The following is a 20,747-nucleotide window of genomic DNA, read 5'->3' as shown; positions in this document are numbered from 1 at the left end:
ATGCTGTCCTAGCCATCTTTTATCCTCCCAAGATGAATGAACAATAGAGACCATGCCTTCTTCCTGACCCTGTTATCTTTCCAATTTTAGAATATGTGGATGGAAGCGATCACTGAAATCAAAAGCTATTTCAAATGTTATTTTGATTGTTATAATTTTAAATGCAATTTTATCCCTCAAAAGGTTAAAACGTATCCAGTTTTGCTTCTAACTTATTTGAGAGCAATATGTGACTGGTTGAGTCCCTATATCCAACTCTAACAAAGAGTGACAAGAGTTTCAATTCTGTTAATGAAAAGCAAGAACCAGATCCCCCTCCCCACTTTTATGGCATCATAGCTACATCAACAAAGGCCAAATAAAGGAGTCAGACCCTTGCTGGCAGTCTTGTTTGAGAGGTGCTCAATTACAGTGTACGTGCTCAGAATTGATAGATGAAGCCTCAAGAAGGAAGGTACGAACTCTCAGCTGTCGTGTTCTCCGGTTATCAATCTCATGTGGACCACAGTATCTTTAAAGAATTACTGTTTCACGGTATCATCAAGTACTGGGTTTTCCAATTGTTTCCTATCTCAGCAGTCCTGAAATGATGATACTTCAACAATGTTTGGCCTATGAGAATTCACCGTAAGGAAAGTGCAATGCAGGGAAGAAGTACTGTATTGATAATAAATAATCATTACTGTATTACAGATTAATTAAGTGCATGATCATCAAATATGCTTAAGCCTTACAGGAGACAGGAGTTTGAGATCAGTGGCTCTCTCCTATGATATCTCCATTATGTCTCCTTAATAATTCATTGATGCACATGGATTTTATTTTCAGTTTTTGACCCAAATAATTCAGATTATATTTGTAAGCATCTCAATATCCTTATTACAAGAGATTTTTTTTTACTCTTTTTGTCACTTATTCAACAAATTTTCTGGAGTACATATTGTTTTACATAAGTGAACAGAGAAGGAAACTCCCACTCCTTGTGGATATTGCATTCTAACAGAAATGCAATAATAAATACCAAACACAGCACAGTAACATAAACACTGTAACAGTAGCCAAAGAGAAGTCTATAGAAGGACAAAGCATATAGTAGTAGGGTAAGAGGGCAAGGGAGCTGGAAACTATGGAGCTAGTTGGGGGAGCCAGCCTCAGTGAGGTGACATTGAAGCAGACCTGGCAAAGATGCAAGAATCTTCCAGGTGACTATTTAGGGGAAGAGCATCCTATCAGGGAAACAGCCAGTACAGTCTTAAGGCAAGTCTGTGTCTGGGATGTTCCAGGAACCATAAGGAGACAAGGGTTCCTAGACCAGATTTCTTACTTTGTTCTTTCTTTTTGCACTTCGGATATTCTTTTTTACCTTTAGGGAAATTTATTTTCCCAAAAATATAAAGTGTTTGGTTTGTAAAAATAACATCTAACCATAAAATGATCATTAATCTTGATGTAAGTACTTATCTTTGCAGAAGAAGCATGGTTCCCCTGAGAATATTTAAATTTGAGAGTCCTTATACGAAGTGAAAAGAAATTTAGAGTAATGGAAAAAAAAAAAAAAAAAGAATCAGCAGAGGAACTGCCCCTTCTTTGGAAAAACATGCTGCATGAGCTCAGTCTGCTTTCAGCCACCGTCGCCCCAAATTATATGTTCAACATCTGCCACTCTGGGGCCATCTCAGCCTCTGAGGACAAAGACACTAAAGCTCTCTTGCTCTGCTCTAGCTGATTCTCAAGAGGAGCTGATAAGTCATTACCTCTAAGGGGTAAGTGACTCATAGGAATGAGGGTCTAATAGGAGAATTTTAGCTGACTATGGGAAATGGGAGAAATTTATATTTAGGTTGCTTCTCATTCTCACAAAGCAAAGGAACATCTGTTTTTATGACTCAAGGTGCCCTATTGGTATAAACTAACATATACTAATATATATATATATAATATATATATATTATATATATGTAATATATAACTAATGTATACACATACATACAAATTATAGATTTTCAAAAACATACATATACTATATATTAAAGAAGGTAGCATACAAGACAAGATATTAAATTACATTATAGACACCTGGTCCCAACAGAGCAAGAAGAATTTAATTAAATCACAGATTTGGGAGAAACATTCAATCCTCAATTGATGGGAGAAAACGAGATGTTTCATCATACTAAGTTGAAAAAAATAGGTTCAGGTGGGCTTACACGATGTCATAATGCATCCAGAAGGGTTGGTTTGAGATTTTATAGTAATAAATAATTTCATTAAAATTACCTTTATGAATGCTGGTGCCACCTGGGAAAGTCACAGAGTCACTGTTTCCTTCACCAGGTAATTGATATAGTCCCCTAGCAAGCCAAGGGGATGGTATATGCCTGGAATCTCTAATAACATAAAAACCCTTTTGGGGAAAAAAAATAGTCATGTCTTTAAACTTTCATGTGTGTGTGTATGTGGCAGAGAAGAAACTAATTGGAGCAGAAGGTAGCTAGAATTTTTAAGTGTAATCATTAATAGCTTCACAGTTGTGTTGATAGCATCCAACAGAGTTACCTTCTTGGGCAGAAACACAGATCACTCCTGCTGTTCTTGGAGAAGGCATGAGAAGGATATGGATTCGTGTCCACAAGACCTCTTAGCAAAAAAATAAGTGCTCCCTAGAAAAATATGATCCGTTCCCAAACTCACCCTTTAACTTTCCATTGGAGGTCCTGTAAAATAGCAGTCCTGTGAAATTACTCATTGAACTGATGAAATTAAAATATTTATATTCTGCACATGCACACATGGAGGAAAATCTCACTTCAATTATAGCAGTTAAGCAGTCTGAAGTCATTTTCCCAGCTAGCATTTGGCCATTCCATTGAGATTGAAGGAATCTGGTACAATAACGGTTCTTATTAATTCACTGCTCTTCATTTTAAAAGAATATTATGATTCCTTTGTGCTGTAAATTGTTTGGGCAATACGATGGTGCGGGGCCTTGTGACTATAAAGTCGACATGCTAGGAGGACAAAGTTCTCAGGAACAATAGCTACCATTTACTGTTTGGCACTTTTTAAATGTTCTCTGTAAGATAATTTTTATTTCTGATTCACTTTTCTTTTTGTCTTTCCCAAAAGGGATTTAAGTTAATTACATTTTCTAATGTGACTTTGATATTTCAGTCCCCCCAAATCTTACAAGGAATATGCAGCCGAAATGTCATTCTCATTCTTTTATTTTCCTGGAAACTCTGATATTAAATATGGGTGTCACACTGGAAAGTTCCACCAGAAGAAAAAGTTAAACAAGGCATAAAATTTACATTAGTAACATCTCATTAACCCATCATCTAGAAAGCTTTTGTTACATGATTTTCATCATTTATGAAATTATTTTGGTGTCTCTTTTCGTCTTTTTTTTTTTTTTGCTTGTAGGACTGAACTTTGTTGTGCATTTATCTCCATCAAAATGTTGTAGCTGCATTTGGCATTATTCCCACCACACTCTTCTCCTTTTTTGTGAAAGGATGAAACTAGCCTAGTTTGATAATAATCATTCCTGATTACTCTCTCTGGGGAAAACAGCTTGAGAAGCACATTATTTAATTAAATACTCATAATGCCCTTTAAAACCCTCATTTTCTATAACCTGTTGATTATGAAATCAGTTAGCCTTACATGTAAAAATTTTTACTACTTTTAGTATATAGGTTTATATGCCACTGGGATAGTCATGACTGTTTAAAATGTGTGCAGCTCTTAACTTTCAAACAAAAGGTGTTCTAAAAGTTCACTGCTAAGTCAGTGTCTCGATTTGAAAAAAAAAAAAAAAGAAAGAAAGAAAGTGTTCTTTAATAAAAATTAGTCCTGTAAAAGATAATTGGGTACCCAGGGCAACACCAAACATAAAATAATTATAACACTTTTGCTAATAATACATCTTGTGATAATACTACTAATAATAATGAATAGCAACAACATAGTTAAGAAAATAATCAACGAAATAATATAGCTAAAATCATAGCCCCAAACTGTATTGAAGAAGAGGGCATGAGTCAAGGGGGAGGATTGCGGGCAGTTCTTCATCTGCATCACAATAATTCCGATATTCTACATTCAGGGAGCACTGGTGGGTGATTCATTCACCGGCCTTCTACCAAGGGATACTGTAGACCTGGTGTCAATACTCAGTTTTCTGTTGTTACCATACCAAACTACCACAAGCTTCATGGCTTAACACAACCTAAATCTGTCATTTCACAGTTCTGTAGGTGAGAAGTCTGAGCTGACTCATGTAGTTTCTCTGTTCTGGGTCATAGGAGGCTGAAACCCAGGTGTTGACCAGCTGGACTCCCATGAGGAGGCTGTGGGAAGAACCATGTCCAAGCTCATTCAAGATTGTTGGGAAAAAATCCAATTCTTTGGGATTGTAGGAGTGGGGCCCTTGTTTCCTTGTTGGCTGATAGGAAAGGGCTGCCCTTACCTGCCAGAGGCCTTTCTCGGTGCTTGATGTGGGCCCCTGCATCTCAGAGCCAGCAAGCGTGGAATCTTTCTCAGGCTTGGTCTCTCTCTCACTTCTCCTTCAGCCATGTTCTTCTTCTGCTTCCAGGAAGTGAATGTTCTCTACTTTTAAGGGCTCATGTGATTCGATGAAGCCTACTCAAATAATCCAGGGTAATCTCTTTATTTTAAGGTCTATAACTGTAATCACATCTGCAAGGTCCCCTTTGCCAGGGAAAGTAATACCTCCGCAGGTTCCAGGGATTAGGGTGTGGGCATCTTTGAAGGGCCACTCTTCTGCCACGAATATGACATGCTTTGAGTTGTTCTCCCAGAATTCAATCCATAGATAGGTTTTATGTTCCAAAGCACATGTACCACAAATGTCTGCCGGGACTCAAGCCCCCATCACACTGGCCTCAGATCAGAGCTGACCAGTACTCTCCTTCAGCAGTTCTTAATCTTACTACCACAGAGACACACATATTCCTTTGTGTTCCCACAGACTCAGACTCCAGCTGCTGCACTGATAAGCTATGTTGTGGCTTGTGCTTAATTTCTGAAAGTAAAAAAGTTAAATAAGTTTTATGCAGAAACAGAATGATCTGTTTCACTAACATTGTCTGACCCGTTGGCATAAATAAGAGTGTTTTAGATCACTTTAATAGAATTTCTCCCCAAAACAATTCTCTCCCATTTTTCCTTTGAGTAGAGAGTATCCTTGGCCTCTGGAGGGCTCCACTCATTCAGCAGCAGCTCTGCCTTGTAGACATGCCAGTAAACAGATGTCCTGGGAAAATTGGGGGACACCTGTGGGACAGTGATCGTCCCTGTTTAGCCTGTTTTGAAGTGTATAGTTCAAATTGATCATTGCATTTATTAAAATTTTCATATATTCCAATATAATGTGAAATGGACAGAATACATAAATCTTTTAGAAAATGAGAGTAAAGAAAAGCATTTGAGACTGGAATTATTCCAGAAATACTTCATAGGAAACTTGAACTAGAACTTAAAAAATAGTGGAGGTAGTTAACATAGAGTTTGGTTTATGCTTAGAAATGCCTTTCAAGGGGCACCTGGGTGGCCCAGTCAGTTAAGCATCTGCCTTCGGCTCAGGTCATGATCCCCGGGTCCTAGGATCCAGTCCTGCATCAGGCTCCCTGCTCAATGGAGAGTCTGCTTCTCCCTCTCCCTCTGCCCCTCCCCCTGCTCATTCTCTCTCTCTCTCTCTCTCTCAAATGAATAAATAAAATCTTTAAAAAAAATGAAATGCCTTTCAAACACCCTTTGAAAGTTATTAGGATACCAACTGCTTACCCTAAAAATTGACAATTAAAGAAAAGTCTTCGAAAGAACTATATTTTTCAGTCATCAAAATGACTGGTCGGGAAAAACTCTTCTTTACAGAAATCTGACAGTAAATACAGAAAAAGTGATAGAATTAGAAAGTCACTATTTTGCCATATTCATGAAATAGCCGACTCAGGCAGTGGTCATCAGTGATCGAACCCATTAGTTTAAAGATTGAGGAAGAACTAGAGAAAACAACACCAAGTGAGAAAACCAGCACCTTTTCCCCTCCCGATGTAATAGGAAGCACGCTGCACCCTCCATTGTGACGTAGTCCTTCCAGAAAGTTGAACCTGAATCTAATTAAGCCTCCGTCGATAACTTCTAGCCAAGGGGAAATAAGGAGAACAAGTAGTTAAATAACACAATGATAGATCAAATGGAAATCTAGACTAAGGGATGTTTTATAGGACAAGTGACAAATTTTCTGTGCCAAGTTAATGGCACTAAAGGACTGCTGTAGATTTTTTAAAAAGAGAGAGAGACTTAGAAGGATTTAACAGATACGATGTTTGGATCTTTAGCTCTTAATTTGAACATGTCAATTATGAGAAAAGACATTCTTGAGACAATTATAAAGTGTTTATGTTGGACTGGATATTGTTAATCCATAGGTGAGGTGGTACCCCCGTGACTCTGGAAGAGAATGTCTGTGTTTTTACAGATGGCTATTACAGTATTGAGGCATGAGGGGCCCCTGGGTGGCCCAGTGGTTAAGCATCTGCCTTCGGCTCAGGTTGTGATCCTGGGGTCCTGGGATCAAGTCCCACATCGGGCTCCCCACAGGGAGCCTGCTTCTCCCTCTGCCTGTGTCTCTGCCTCTCTCTGTGTCTCTCATGAATCAATTACTAAAATCTTGGGATCCCTGGGTGGCGCAGCGGTTTGGCGCCTGCCTTTGGCCCAGGGCGCGATCCTGGAGACCCGGGATCGAATCCCACATCGGGCTCCCGGTGCATGGAGCCTGCTTCTCCCTCTGCCTGTGTCTCTGCCTCTCTCTCTCTCTCTCTCTCTCTCTGACTATCATAAATAAATAAAAATTAAAAAAAAAGAAAAAAAAAAATTACTAAAATCTTTATTTAAAAAAAATATTTAGGCATGAGATTACATGCTGCTGGGGTTTGCTTTATAAATCTTCAGCAAAGGAAAAAAAATGAAGCAAATGTGGCAAAACCTCAATAATTGTTCAATGTAAATGATGCATATGTGGTGATTCAGTATACTATCTCCCTTTCTCCATACATTTCTTGGTTATAAAATGTTTAATGAAAAATTTCTAAATCGCTTATTCGCACTTAATTATATACCCTAAATCTGTTGATTTGTATTCTTAACAAACACGGACTGTATTATTATTGTTGTGTAGTGGTAGGAGTGGGTATCCCTATTTCATTAAGTACCGTCCTTTTAAATAGTTGGTTTCTTACAGAATTGGTCTAATTTCCTTGAGTCTCTGTGCCTCAGGGCCAATATTCATTGATAAGGCTTCTTTTTTTTTTTTTTTTTGAAATTTCCATTAATAGGCAGTCTTCAATCCAAAAGAGATTGAAGTTAGTTCTGCTAACACAATCTGTATCCATTTTACCATTTCTCAAGATTTGCAGAAGCCAATCGTGTACTAATCAGGGAACAGGAATAATAATTGATCCCATTTGCTTAGCCTTGGAGAGAAGCGCAGTGATCAGTCTTAGAGGACGACCTGAATGAATCAAAGTGATGGATGCCCTGCTTGGTCACGTCTGCTGCACCTTCTCTGGATACACCAAGAGGAGGCCCAACGTCTGTTGGGAGACGCAGACCACGGTGTCCTTTGGCAGCGTGAGGTAGAGCTGCTGTCACAGGGAGATGCTTTCTTCATTTCTACAAAAACTGCAGTTCTAGTCTTATCTCTGCCTTATTCCCCCTCAAATTTAACAATGCTGATTCTAAGTGTTTGTATATTTTTTTTCCTCAATGGTTAATTACAATCCCATCCCCCTTTTAAGTTTCATTTTCCAGTCTTAAAAAAAAAAAAAGGCAATTAACAAAGCGGCTTAAAGGCTAAATCATTGAGAGAAAACTCTCATTTTCTTAGGAGAGTCTGTCATTTTCTTACTTATAGTTATAATTCCTATTTTCAGAGAAAGGGCAGGAAGAGAAGGTAGCTTGATATTCAAATAATACCCTTCAAGTTGCATCCCATAAATGTCAAGTTGAGCAGAACCCATCTCCATTTTTGTAGCATGCCAGACACACCGAATCGAGATTCTTGGGGTTTCATGTAGTGTTTCTCATTCTGTTCTATTGAGCAATTTTGTTTACAGGTAATTTTAGCTTTGGATGACGCTCTGGTTAATTCGGCTTCTGGAGCAAAGAAGGGGTAATTCCACTTAAAGGTCACCATAGAATTTTAATCATAGAGGTGAGAAAGGAAGGAAAGGCACAAGCCTCATTAGTGATATAATGGGGAAAAATTCAGTCTCAGATAAATGGTACCAGCTTCTGAAGCTTTGCTGTAAACCGGAGCAGCACTAGGAAAAAAGGTTGGATTAGAAAAGGTTAGATTAGCAGGACTTTAGGGGCACTTGTGTAGCTCGGTGGTTGAGCATCTGCCTTTGGCTCAGGTCATGATCCCAAAGTCCTGGGATCGAGTCCCGCATCAGACTCCCTGTAGGGAGCCTGCTTCTCCCTCTGCCTGTGTCTCTGCCTCTCGCCTCTCTCTCTCTCTGTGTCTCTTGTGAATAAATAAATAAAAATCCAAAAAAAAAAAAAAAAAAGGAAAGAAAGAAATGCAGTACTTTAGACTATGTGTACATTCTTCATGATACCATTTTCCTGCCAGGTCCTCAGCAGCCTGACTGAAGGAGGACTCTGCCTACCAGCCAGTGCCGCTTGTTGCTCTTTATCCCCCTTTCTCCAGGCCCAACCAAATCATGGATTCCATATCCCAGATCTTGATACTCATTTTTAAGCAAATTCCCCTTTTATTTAAGTTTTAGTTATACTGTTACTATTTTGTACTTCAGAATATTTAACTTTATTATTTTTACTGAGGAATAATTTTCACATAATAAGATATAGACTTGGAACCTACAGTTTGATAAGTTTTGGCAGACGCATACACCTGTGTACTCCAGGCCCCATCATGATACTAGAACGTTTCCACCTGCCTAGAAAGTTCTCTCTCATGCCACTTTCCTGACTATCACTGCCTTGCAACCCAAAGGAAACCACTGACCTGATTCTATCAACTTAGATTAGTTTCACCTGTTCTAGAATTTTATAAGTAAACAGAGTAATACAGAACATACTCTTTGAAGGCTGGCGTTTTGCTTCAGCATAATATTTTGGAGCTTTGTCCATGGTGCTGAGTAATAGTCCACTGAAAAAATATACCTCAATTTATTTATCTATTTTCCAGTTCATGGGTATTGGGGATGTTTCTAGTTTCCTACTGTCAGGAATAATGCTGCTATGAATATTCTGGTATGAAGAATCTTCTAGTTTATCTATTTTTCTTCAGTCCTGCCTGGGAGCAGACTGGCTGGGTCATAGGGTAGGTAAATGTTGAAATTTATGAGAAACTATTCAACAATTTTCCAAAGGGTTATAACTAATTTACATATCTACCAGCAAAAGGCTGTAGTTCCAGCTGCTTCATCCTTACCAATATTTGATGTAGTCAGCATTTTTATTTTAATTTTATCCATTCTAGTGGGCATGTAGGGGTATGTCATTGAAGTTTCAATTTGTATTTGCTTATGATAAATGATGCTGAGTAACTTTTGTGCTTACCAGTTATTTATTACACATCTTTCTTTGTTGAATGTCTGTTCAAGTCACTTGTCTGTGTTTTTGTTGATTATTATTGAATTATATAAGTACATTATTCTGTATATAAGTCCTTAAAGATATATACCTTCTTCGTGTATAAAGGGAAGTTTTTAATTTTGGTGACGTACAATTTAACATTTATTTTGTAACTACTGTTCTCTTGCTATTATCTAAAAAAGAAAGTTGCCTCCTCGAGGACATAATGATAGTCTCCTATGTTTTCTTCCAGAAGTTTTATGATTTTGGCTTTCAGATTTGGGTTACTGACTCAGTTCAAATTAATTTTTGCATGGTGTGTGATCAGGATCAAAATTCATTTTTTTCTAAAGTTACTGAGTTTCAGAAACATTTGTGGAAAAACTTAAGATTGCTTTCCTCTCCCTACTGAATTCCTTAAGCATCCTTGTTGAAGATCAATTGACCATATAGCTGTGGGTTATTTCTGGACTATCCTGTCCTAGTGATCTAGTTGTCTATCCTTACTACAGTCACATTTCCTCCATATTGATAGCAAATTGTTTACTAATGTGGAAATATCTCCAAAATGGACTGTTGAGTAGAAAAAGAGTGTACTGATCAATGTATATAGCACATTACCATTTTCCTGAAATGACAGAAAATAAAATAAGTTCTTGTATGTTAGAATATGCATTTTGGGGGCACCTGGGTGGCTCAGTTGGTTGAGTATCTGACTCTTGATTTCACCTCAGGTTATGATCTTGGGGTCCTGGGATCAAATCCCATGTGAGGCTTGTTGCTCAGTGGGGAGTCTGCTCGAGATTCTCTCTCCCTCTCCCACTGACCATCCCCTCAATGTGTTCTCTCTCTCTCTCTCTCTCTCTCTCTCTCCCTCTCCCTCTCCCTCAAATAAATAAATACATCTTTATAAATACTACATCTGAAGCTAGTGATGTACTACTATATGTTAGCAAGTTGAACTTAATATTTTTTTTAAAAATAATATGCACTTAAAGCCCTGGAAGGATATACAAGGTATTAACAATACTAATAAGAGTAGTTACTTATGGCAGGTTGGGAGTATATGGTAACTGGGTAGATGCAGGACAAGAATATGATGAAGAATATATATGATTATATATATTCTTGTATATAAGAATTGCTATATTTTTTAACAATATTGACATAGCAGTTCATAATATCTTTAGGTGAAATTTTTCAAGCCTTGGATTTTGTTAATACCTACTTTATTTATTCAACACATATTTGTTGACTGCCTATTGTGTGTCAAGCGATCTTTGAACCCCTAGGAATATAGAGGTGAGCAAAATTGACCTATTCCTATTCCTTATGTACATTCTAGTGGAGGAAAAAGATAGTAACTGATCAACAAAGGAAACAAGTATTCATTGAAGGTGGTATGTGCTATGAATGACATAAATAGGAGAGAGACTAGCAAGGCAAACACAAGAAGGGGGGATCTGGAGAGGGACTTTCTGAGAAGATACCATATGAGCTGAGACCCAATTGCCAAGAATGATCCAGAAGCAGAATGGATTGAGGGGGCATGAAGAGATACTTTGCAGGCATAGTTAACTGCAGAGGAAGAGGCCCTGCAGGTACAAATGGCTGAGCAGACACAGGAAGCAGATAAGCAGGGTGGCAGGGCACACCATGAGTGACACAGGGTGAAATCGTGGAGGCAGGAAGCAGCTCAGGCCAGTAGAACTTTATAGGAGGTGATGAGGAACTTGGATCTTATTCTAGATGCAGGAAAGCTCTTTGAAGGAGTGAAACAATCTTACCTTAGTTTAAAAAAAAAAAAAAAAAGTTCATCTTGTCAGGAGAAGAACAGATTAAGTAGAAGCCAGCAGTGAGAGAAGAAGAAAATCAGGAGTTAGTATCACAAAGCCAACAAATCAAAGTGTTTGGAAAAGGAGGAAGTGCCAGATTGTTCCAAATGTAAGAGAACTCTTTGCTAGATTTAGTCACGTGCAAGTTCTATGGTCTGATGGGCACAATGTCTATGAGGTGGTGGGCACAGGGGACAAGACTAGAATATGCTGGAAAGTAAAAGGATTTCCTGTATTCTGTATCCCCATCCCCACTACACACTGGGTGCGCAAACACACACAGAACAAGTGAAAAGTAGAGAAGTGGACAAAAATATTTAGAAGGTTCTTTCAAATGTTCTTTAAAGGCAGAAAGAACATGGAGATGCTTTGTGTATGTCCAGAGGGCGTATCTATGTGTTAGTTTAACACATTTGGTACCTATTCAAAATCCTAATAAGGAAAACTGCCATAGAACAGGATGTTCCTCGTGTTTTAGTGACTAAATCCCCCTAAGTAAATTTAGAATGAGTCTATTTTTGTATAATCCCACCCTGTTGGAAGTCATATTATTGGAAGTTTCCACTGAAACTTTTTTTTTAAATAAGTAAATGTTCCTTTCTTTTTTTTTATTTGACTTTTTTTTTAATTTTTATTTATTTATGACAGTCACAGAGAGAGAGAGAGAGGCAGAGACCCAGGCAGAGGGAGAAGCAGGCTCCATGCACCAGGAGCCTGACGTGGGATTCGATCCCGGGTCTCCAGGATCACGCCCTGGGCCAGAGGCAGGCGCCAAACCGCTGCGCCACCCAGGGATCCCTCCACTGAAACTTTTAATATGACTTCTCACTTACCCACAACGGCTTGACTGATTAATCCGCATTGTTAATACCCCCGTAAGGAACTGTGTGCTAATCATTGATGCTTCCCCACTAAGCAGACACCAAATGGGTGTTTCAAAGTTTGACGCTGGTGAGTGTTGGTGGAATGTATGGAATGTCACTAGGACAACATGTTCAGTCAAACATATGGCTGTCATTTAAAGTTAAGGGGTTGGGGCCTGGGTTATTACTTATGAATAATAATTAAATGCAAATTTAAATATTTTTACTGCTCTATCCTTATTTTGCTATTTGTCACCTCTCGAAGAGACATTTGGTCCATAAAATATTTTTTAGAGGGAAATAAAAAAGTCTTCCACAGTGAGTACCACCTCTCAAGCTGATTCTGGATGTAAAGCCTGTTTCACGATAATCCAGAGCCTTCCAAACTGTGTATTCAACTCCCTCTATTTGTACCGTCTGCTAATATGCTTGTTGTGTTTAACGATTACGGAAAATGATGGGTTCTTTTGTTGGCCTCAGTCTTACACATTCCACTTTATTTTCTCTTCTGCCTTTAATTCGTGTGTGTCCCCAGTTTTCTGCCTCTGACAGAGGCTCCAGTCCGTGCCCCCTTCTTCCGCAGCCACAATTGCAAGAAACCCAGTTGTAATCAGCAATCTGCCCCGCTGCTGAAAGCTATTAGTGCCAGTGTTGTTAATGACCTACCCGGTTGAATGTGGTGATTTAAGAGGTAGACTTATTCCTTGTCTCCCCCTAGGGCCTTGTTCTTAAATGAGATTCCCACGCTGTTTACTCCACTAGCATAAGGAGTATTAACCACTACCCACCACACTTCATATATCAACACGGTGAATTGAAGTAACAGGAAGCTTGAAAAGTATCACCACATTCCAGGTATGAAGCCACACACCCTGAAGAAACCTGGCACCCCTAATTTCAGCCTAAGGAAGTTGGATAACCCTGCCATTTGCTTTGAAGTTATAAATATTATTTCCTTCTGGGGACTAGAGGGGGAGAGAGGTACAGTTAGATTTCTTTTAGGAACTGAACACATTAGAAGTAACCTGCAGAATCAATACCAATTACTTGCAAGCAAGGGCTGAGAAATCATTGAAGCTATAGAGTGTGCGTGCAGGTGAATGGCTTAAAACAAAGAAAATACTGGGCTGGCCCAAAACTCACAAAACAGGAGCGAAGTAGCAAAGTCCTCTCCCACTTACTTGGATGCTTTGGTAATAATTAGTTCCATCAACAATCATAGCACTTAAAAAATAAATACTGCAGCAAGTAACTCCATATAAGAAGGCTATTGTCCAGACTCCCTGGCATGACTGAGGTTTGTGTTGTCTTTTTAGGAAACATCAAGGCATTCAGAAGGTGTGTAGGGACAGCTTATCTACATAAACCAGCAAACCCTTCATTCAATATGGAAGCTTTCTGCATGCCAATGTTATGTGTTTAGTGTCTCAAGATTCTATTTAGCAGATTTTCACTTTGAGGGGCTTGCTACAGCCTTCAGAGATTTAACTGCTAGGCTCTCCTTTGTTCAAAAGATTGAAACAATGCCTTTCAAAATCCTGGAATTCTTAAGCTTGTGTTTCACACTGACCAGAAAATAGGATTTCTTCCTCTTCTTATTGTCTTCCAGTACTACATAGCACGTGTCTATGAAGACAGGGGCCCTGAAAGCTCACTCTCTAGCCAGTCGTGATGGAGAGGTCCTGAGAAACTATTAGGTCTCTCTAGCTTCTTCAAGTCCATGACCGATTTCTGTTATGGGGTGTGGGGGAGGGAGAGATGCTGCAGAATTTCCTCATAGTTGACAGCCTTACTTACCACACAAGTACAGTGATAGAGAGACGATGCCTATGATTAAAGCTCATTTGAGAAGGAAAAGTTTTAGGCATGTGTGTCACCAGTATGAATAGCACAAAAGGTTATTATAGATCCCCTTGGACCATTATTTTCCTCGACTTCATTTTTGCTGTCTCTGGACATAAAATAGTAGGATTCTTAGTACTTGAAATATTTGTCTCAAAATGCAATGTCACCAAAAAAAGCCTCCTCTTACTGTCTTACTTTTTTTTTTTTAATTTCAGAGCCTCTAATTAATATTTGGTAAGTAAGAAGTAAATGTCTAGCTACACAATGCCTGAAAATGAGAGCTCTTGGTAATTGCTTGGGGGAGAACTGAAACAGGGGAAGTGTGTCACACAATCCCATAATGGCCATCAGGCACTTTCCAAATGGGAAAGGTAGATGGGGAGAAGGAAATTTTGCTTAAGGTGAGTTTGGGATGTGTCAGAGTTAGGTTGTGGGAAATTAAAGTAATTTTATCGTATGTACAAAGCACTGGTAAGTTCATTTGCTGCAGACATGGTGAAATGCTCCTTGAAAAGTAATATTTTCTAAATGCAATATGCACTTCACCATTCATGTTTTTATAAATACTTTATTTATTTGTTTGTTTGTTTTGAGAGAGAGAAAGAGTGTGGGGGTGGGGAGCAGAGGGAGAGGGAGAGAATCTTAAGCAGGCTCACGACCTCAAGATCATGACCTGAGCCCAGAGCAAAAGTCAGACACTCAACGGACTGAACCACCCAGGTGCAAAGCATTACAAATATTAAGACTCAATAGTTATATTTACTTTTTCCTTTGAAATAAAAATAATTCTCATTTTAATTTCATATGTTGAGTTGTTAAAAGAACATTGGAAGAGGCAAATGGTCCATATATGTTTTTATCTCTATGAGTTTGTGCAGTTTATAGATAGACTCAGCAATGCTTTTGATGAGTGTTCCTGGTAGCATTAGGTGGCTTGTTAATGGAGTATTGACCCAACAATTTATTGAGACAAGTCCTTCTGCTTCACTCACTGATGTGTTTCATATTATAATTACGTCTAACACTTTCCTTCACAACTTAAATTAGTATAGTTGGGTGGAACTTTAAGAAAGTATATAATAAAACTATGAGTGGAATTATTAATTATGGCAAAAGTGTGTTTTGAGAAGAGAAAGAAAGGTTTGTTACTTTCTAGAATTTTCTTTCTAGAAAATTCTGAAGTGTAATGATAATCTTTAAAAAAGAACATCATGAAGGGATAAAAGATTTTTGCTGGGACATAGAAAACAACAGAAATCATGTACTTACTATGTACAAGCACACAGGCCTGATGCATTTCATCCAGCTAACAGGAGAAAATAAGTGTGCAGAAAATCTGAATGAGACACGGCAGCTGGCAAACAAGGGGCAGAGGTTAGGCACTATCTGAGAAGGTGTGGTGTGGGCAGCACAGAACTCTTCTCCCTAGAGAAGCCAAGAAAGACTTTCCGGAGAGATGGCTTTGAAAGGAGTTTTGAAAATGAGATGTAAAATATGAGGAAAAGTCTAGAAAAAGCAAAGGTTTTTGTATGGTGGACATTTTGATTTCAGCTCCTGGCTTTCATAGAACCCTGAGGCCAGACGGGAGGGGCATGTCATCTCAGGCCAAGAAGCTGTAGGTGTTCTCTACAAGCCTGGCAGTGGAATGCCATCAAAGGTTTACAAGCTGGGAACTATAATAATGAGTTCCATAAAGAACAACGTGGCAATCATGTGCTGGATGGACTCAAAGAAAGACCAAAGCCAGGAAAACTAAGAAAATGTTTTAACACTAATAAAAAAGGATTAATTGAACATTCTACCTGAGATTTCTAATAAAAAATAAAGAATGGAATACAAAAGGAAATCACAAATCCAGTTCAACAAAGATTTAAAATTTGTAAGTGATGTGATAATCCTATTACTCATCCAATTGTTAGGAATCCATTAATTCTGAGTCTATAATTGGAACATTTCTAGAATTCTGCATTTTATTTGACATTAGTTTAACTTAAAGATTCTCTTAAGTGTCAACCAATCAATTTGATTGTGATTAAGAATTTCTTCTTAATTTGTAGTTTAATATTGACTGGAGAATGGAAGCTGGAAAGCTGTAGCCCATGTTCTACATTCGGTCCATATACACAACAAATTCAAATTTGATGACTCTAAAACAACCATTTGGTGTTTGCACTCCCAGTTTCTCATCTAGTACTTTATCAATGAGACTTCCAACCCAAATCACTGACCGGTATGTCCAACAATCTTCTTTAACACATGGAAAACTCTCAGGTGAATGGAAATTGCTTGCATTTTTTTTTCTCAAATGAAAAACAAATGTGTAGGAAAGATATTTATAATAATCACATGGCAAAGTGGATATGACTTTTCATTATAGTAAAATTGGATGAATCCACTTGATTCTTCCAACTGTTATTATCTTATTAAAAAAAAAACTAGAAAATACTTCTAACTGGATATGTCCTTCAAGTAAAAACTGAAGAAATTTTAAGGGCCAACGTCCTCGTCAGTGATAAATCCAATTTCTATTGATGCAAATATCCTGGTGCCAAATATTTTCTTCATTTGGCCCATACTTGGTGGGTAAGTGGGTAAAACGAAGACTTCTGAATCAACCTGACTACTCCCTGAATCCTATCAAGGCTTCCATAGCAGCAAGGCTTTGTCAATCCACCTAACCTGTGGGAAATAAACTCATCTGTTGATTGTATAAATTGTACACAGTAAACGTGGTGTGCTTAGCACAGAGCCTGGCACATGGTAGAGGCTTAATAATGATTTGTTGAGTAAATGAATATTTTTACTCTATACGAAGTGGGCCATGAGATTTACTCACAAATTACATGGTAAAACTTCTCAAGTGCTGACCTCTGTGTCACTGATGAATGAGAGGAGAGTTGAAAGAAAAGGGAGAAATGGGTGAATATGGTACACCCAATGAAGATGGGAAGATGTGATTTCTGGGTACAACCCTGGAAGACAGGTGCATTCTAGAGTTTCGCTTACTGATACTTATTTCCTACAGAGTCATACTCACGTGAGAGCCTGGCCATCCAGACCCAAGGCGAATGCAGGTTTTAGGGAACAGACAAAACTGGATTTAAGTCCAGTTTGGTTTACTCCCTAGTGGAGTAAACTTAAACATTCCATTTAAAATTTCTGAGCTTCAATTTCCTCATTTATAATGTGAATCTCATAGGGGTGTTATAAGAAATGATGGATTACTGTATCCTTCCATTCTATGTCACATGCCCATTTCACATTTTAATTGGGATGATTCTTAAAATCAGTGCTATGTCCACTTTGAGGGGAAAAAGTGGCACATAAAATGATGGGGCATCCTACAATAAATGGAACCTTAATTTGATGAAATACAGGAAGGTAATAAAGGCAAAGTGCTTCCCACAACATCTGGGATATAATAAACAAAAAACAAACAGTCTGGAAGGGGATGCTCAGTGCTGCTGTTGTTGCACTCTGCTACATCACATAGAAAAAACATCCCTTTCCTCATAAATGCTCACTGACACTCCAGCTCATATTAATGCCAACCAGATCACATTTTTGCAGAAGAGTAATTAAAGTCTTAAATGTCCTGGTTTCTCTAATCGTCTAAAATATCGTAACTTTTCAATGTAAAACAATAAAGTCCGTCCATGAGTACTGAGGGTCTGTGATGTGCTGAGCACTCTACTAGGCACACACTTCTATCATTTTTTTAATTTGACTTTAATATGATTTACCATCACCACCACCAACAGCACCATATGGCAGTTTCCCCATTTCCTCTAAAATAATTTACTGAGGCTTTAGTGTATCCAACTGACTGAACTCTCTATACTGAATTTTTCTCAAGGTTTCTTCAGGACATCAGAAAATAATGGAGATTTTTTTTCAGGTGGCCCTCTACCAACTGGATATGAAATTGGATCAGCTGGAGGCAAGAGCAGATGGGGTTGAGCAACAGATGGAAAGATCTTGTTTAGGATATGCAGAATCATCCTGGCAAAATCAATCATACCACAGGAGTTAGTTTCAGTTTGGTTGAAGAAAATGAAATGAAGTAGACAATTGAGTTCCTGAGAAATGAATAAGGGCTCATACTCTAGAAATAGTCTTGATTAAGTGTCAATAAGACAGATGAGCTAATGATACTGAATTAGAAGTCTAAACTGTCATGCTTCTCAATGATTTAAGCTCTCGTTATTTCATACTTACTATGTGCCAGGCACTTTACATACATACCTCATTCAGCCCTCTCAAAAGCCCCATGAGACAGGCATCTTTCCCATTTTACAGAGGATGAATTGAAGCAGTAGGGTAATTGCTTCAGGTTACATTAGTCTAGGTGACAGAGCCAGGATTGGTGCTTGTCTGACTCCAGAACCTGCACAAACCATGACCTCTACTAGACTGCTTTCCGGTGTTAATTGGTGTTTGTACAAGAAAAAGTTAGAAGAGCAAATGGTCAGTTTGGAGGAGTCCTTGGGTCCTCTCCACAGTAACAATTAGAACAGACCTACAACAATTTGAATGACCTTTGTGGCATCTGGCCTGAATCCTAGCAGGAAACACATGACCCCCAGAGAAGGAGAGGCTCACAGGGACCATGCACCAGCTGTGGTGAATCACATGGACTCCCTATAGAAGCTTCACATCTGCTTCCCCCTAGAAGGTCCCCAGAATCCTGGAGCCATACTGAAGTGTGGCTTGGACCCAAAGAGCCCCAGGTACCCATTCATATCCAAACACACTATGATGAATCCTGCTTCCCCTTAGGGCATTCACCAAATGTGTGCCTCTGAGTTAGTGAGTAAGATTTGGAGTACCCACTTCCTTCACAACTGTAGATAAGCCACAAAGAAGAAAAATTCATTTCAGCCCAAATCTGTGCTGGCTCTAACTTTGAAGCAAGACTGAGAAGTGGAAGGGAATTATTAATTGACTGCCTACTACTGCCAGGCACTGTGCAGACCATATACTTGGGTGGAAGGAGGAAAGATAAGGCTAAACAGCAGCTGGACAAATGTCTGTCAGGTGCCATGTTCTTTATGTGTCATTTCATTTCCTACAGATTCTCTCATGTCACCAAGTCCCTGTTGACTATGAGGCCACATTGTCTGCTCAGCCAGAGATTCAAGAAGCTGATACTGGTTTTGATTAAGCAGAACATAAGCCCACTTTCTGAGAAGAATAATAGAAATGGCAAGCATATTCCCTTAAGGAAGCAAATTTATTTGTCCAACCTATTTTCCTCAAACAAAACAAGATTTTGCCATTTCTATTAAAACAATAGAATGAAAAAAATTAAATAAAAATAAGATAAAACAATAGAATGTATGTCTTGCTGTCCATACACAAATATCAAAAAAATCTTTGAACCTTCAAGAAGGTAGAGGAATTCATTAAGCATAAGAATGAGGAATCTCAGGGTGCCCGGGTGGCTCAGTTGGTTAGGCGTCTCTCAGTTTTAGCTCAAGTCATGATCTTGGGTTCCTGGGATCAAGCTCTACATTGGGCTCCACACTCGGGCGGAATCTGCTTGAGGATTCTCTCCTTCCCCCTTTGCCCCTCCCTCCTCAATAAATAAATAAATCTTTTAAAAAAAATGAAAAATCTCTTCAGATGCAACCATGCCTGGTAGTATGAAAATAATGAATGCCTGTTAGGAACAAACATGAATTAAAGTTATAGGTGTAATGCACTGTAGGCATTAAATTAATAATAAATGACAACTAATGGATTGCTTTAAAACAATGGGACTATGAATATTCAAGACATATATTTCCACTTAAGAAAAAATGATATCAAAATGTACCATTGAACTTGTATTCTGGAACACTAAAAACAATTATATACCTTGAAAATACACACATACTGAAGAAATAGAATCTAAAATAGAACTTCATGAATTTTGTGACACACAGTTTTTCATATTGTAATAATTCTGAAATTGGGATGTGTCTTAATTGCAATGACATTTTATGGTCACTTTCAGCCAGGTGGCAGTTTGATGTAGCAAGCATCGCTTACAAACAGGTAAACATCAAACCTTATCAGCATCTTGCAAGAAAATTCCAGACAAAATAATGAAGCGCTCTTGTTATCCCCAGGAACCAATTGTCTGGGGATAGGAAGGGTGAAATGGTGCATTAGATGTGTTTAACAACATTTTAGAAGCAAAAGTAAGAAGTTGTGTGCCATTGCAAAATGATTTAAGAGCCCAGCACCAAAGAATTTTAGTTGTGTAGTGTATTTGTTTAAGAGTTATTACATAACCTTATCTGCTGATGGCATAGAGATTTCTATTTTAAAACTTGCCATTTTTTAAAAAAAGGACATTAATTGCTGAGTCAAAAGGTGACTCAAATAGACTTCAAGTGAGTTTAGACTTAAGCAAGTTTCAGAAACAGCTTACCAATTTATTGTGCTTATTTTTTATGCGTGTGCAAGAAACGATTGTAAAAATCTAGAATACTTAAATTAATTCAAAAAGAGATCTTTCAATAAGTACAAATTTTTCAAGTGATACAATGTATCACATCTGTGGATGTGGTGGTATGTATCTTAGCTTTTC

The 20,747-nt window shown here is 38.3% G+C and overlaps 1 protein-coding gene across 1 annotated transcript in view; it reads left to right on the top strand.

Moving 5' to 3' along the window:
- The window catches only part of CNTNAP2 (contactin associated protein 2), a 2,034,882-nt gene that overhangs the window by 1,523,639 nt on the left and 490,496 nt on the right, over nucleotides 1-20,747 (top strand). The window lies entirely within an intron of this gene.

Source organism: Canis lupus, chromosome 16, assembly GCF_011100685.1.
Source record: "Canis lupus familiaris isolate Mischka breed German Shepherd chromosome 16, alternate assembly UU_Cfam_GSD_1.0, whole genome shotgun sequence".
Taxonomy (NCBI): domain Eukaryota; kingdom Metazoa; phylum Chordata; class Mammalia; order Carnivora; family Canidae; genus Canis; species Canis lupus.
This window is presented reverse-complemented; position numbering and strand designations above follow the sequence as displayed.